The 1,822-nt window shown below is 31.4% G+C and overlaps 1 non-coding gene across 1 annotated transcript; it reads right to left on the bottom strand.

Annotated features, from left to right (window-relative positions):
* Positions 1 to 1,471: 1,471 nt before the first annotated feature.
* On the bottom strand, positions 1,472 to 1,577 carry LOC121210534 (small nucleolar RNA R71). The gene has a single exon (XR_005905652.1). It is a non-coding gene; the product is annotated as a small nucleolar RNA R71 (small nucleolar RNA).
* Between the last annotated feature and the right edge of the window lie 245 nt (positions 1,578 to 1,822).

Raw genomic sequence — 1,822 nt, 5'->3', positions numbered from 1 at the left:
AGCTTTGTTTGTTATGCACGTGTTCGAAAAATTTTGAATTAAATGAAATTTTATGGCCCCGTTTTCGTCTATGTGTATTGTTAAGTTTGGTAATGCCTCGTACTCTGTTCCGGCCTTGGATACGGGTAAGGGGTGTTACATCGCACACTTAGTGCTCGATAATTCACATATATATATCCATTCATGCCTATTCAAAACATTCACTTTCAGCATAATTAACATTTTGCATTTTCAAAATCAGCATGTATATATGTATATATATAAATTGCATTTATTTAAGTCAACAACAATTATTTGCTTAGTAACTTACCTCGAATATCGACGGACTATATTTTCTAACTATTCGACTATTTTTGCCTTTCCCCGATCCAAACCCGATCCTCTTTGCTCTTGATCTATTAAAAATTCAAATTGAACTCATTCAAAGAAAATTTTATTAAATTAACTCCCAAACTCATAATTAAGCAAATTACCAATTTGCCCTTCACATTGTACATTTTTACATTTTAATCCAATATAACAAAAACATGAAACATCAAAAATTTCAACTTAACTTACTTAGGCTGAATATTCCTTAAGTTTAAATAAATCCTTCCTTTTAATCTATTTCAAAATTTAGCTCCTCAATTTATTAACTAAGCAAATAAGCCCTATTTAGTTAATTTCATGCAAACTTCTAGTATAAAACTCAATAATATAACACATCTCTTCTATTATGCAACTTCAAACTAAATTTTTTTTCTCAAACCTTTATCCATGGCCGAATACCATTTCCTAACCAATTCCAAAAATTAAACTATGGGTTAACTAAGCAACTTATCAATCATCTGAAATGTGCAAAAATTTCTAAAAATTAAACTCAAACATACCTTTAAATTAAACTAGACAAGGGCCAAATGCAAGGAATCTATTTCTTTCTTTTGCTTGGCTATCTACGGTTTTTTCAAAGATGAAAACTCCACCCACTTCCTATTTTACTAAGTTAATGTGATAATATAATTATTAAGTTATCAAAATAACCATTATAAAATTATGCTATTTCCACTATCTAATGACCGATTGTGTCGATGCATGAGTCTTGGTTTAATAGCATTTTAACTCCCCCAAAATAAAAGACCATTAACAATTTGGCATTCACACATAATTCATCAAATTTTACCTATTATGCAATTACAGCCTTTCTTTATAATTCGACATCTAAACAGAAAAATTAAGATACGAAACTTTCATGGATATCAATTCACACATAACTAATACCAACATTTAATTTAAAACATTTTTCTGATTCGGATTCGTGGTCCCGAAACCATTGTTCCAATTCGGGTCAAAATCGGGCTGTTACAGTTCCCCTTATCATTAATCAATAACACCTTTTCTTAGTCAGATTCGCAGGCACGAGGATGAATCTTGACATAGGATGAACTCATAGGGAAATTCCTATAAAAGTTCTTCCCCATTAAGAAGACGGTATAGCTAAGAAGAGAAATTTTGATGTTCAAACAGTTAGAGGGGGAAAGTTTTCATGAAGCATGAGAGAGTTCTAAAATGTTTATTCAAAAATGCCCACACCACAGATTGCCTGAGTGGTTATGATTGCAAATTTTCTATAATGGGTTAGATGTACATTCAAGGTCAAAATTTGATGGAGCAACAGAAGGTGCATTAATGAACATAACATATAAGGATGCGTACGAATTAATAGAAAGTATGGCAATGAAATCCTACCTATGGCCAGCTAAATGATATACATACGACCAAAGATCATATACAATAAAGGTTGTCTAGGAAGATGGCAGATATCAACAATTAGTGGATAGAATCA

Source organism: Gossypium hirsutum, chromosome A11 (assembly GCF_007990345.1).
Source record: "Gossypium hirsutum isolate 1008001.06 chromosome A11, Gossypium_hirsutum_v2.1, whole genome shotgun sequence".
NCBI lineage: Eukaryota > Viridiplantae > Streptophyta > Magnoliopsida > Malvales > Malvaceae > Gossypium > Gossypium hirsutum.
The sequence above is the reverse complement of the archived record's forward strand: the minus strand, read 5'-3'. Positions and strand labels throughout refer to the sequence as shown.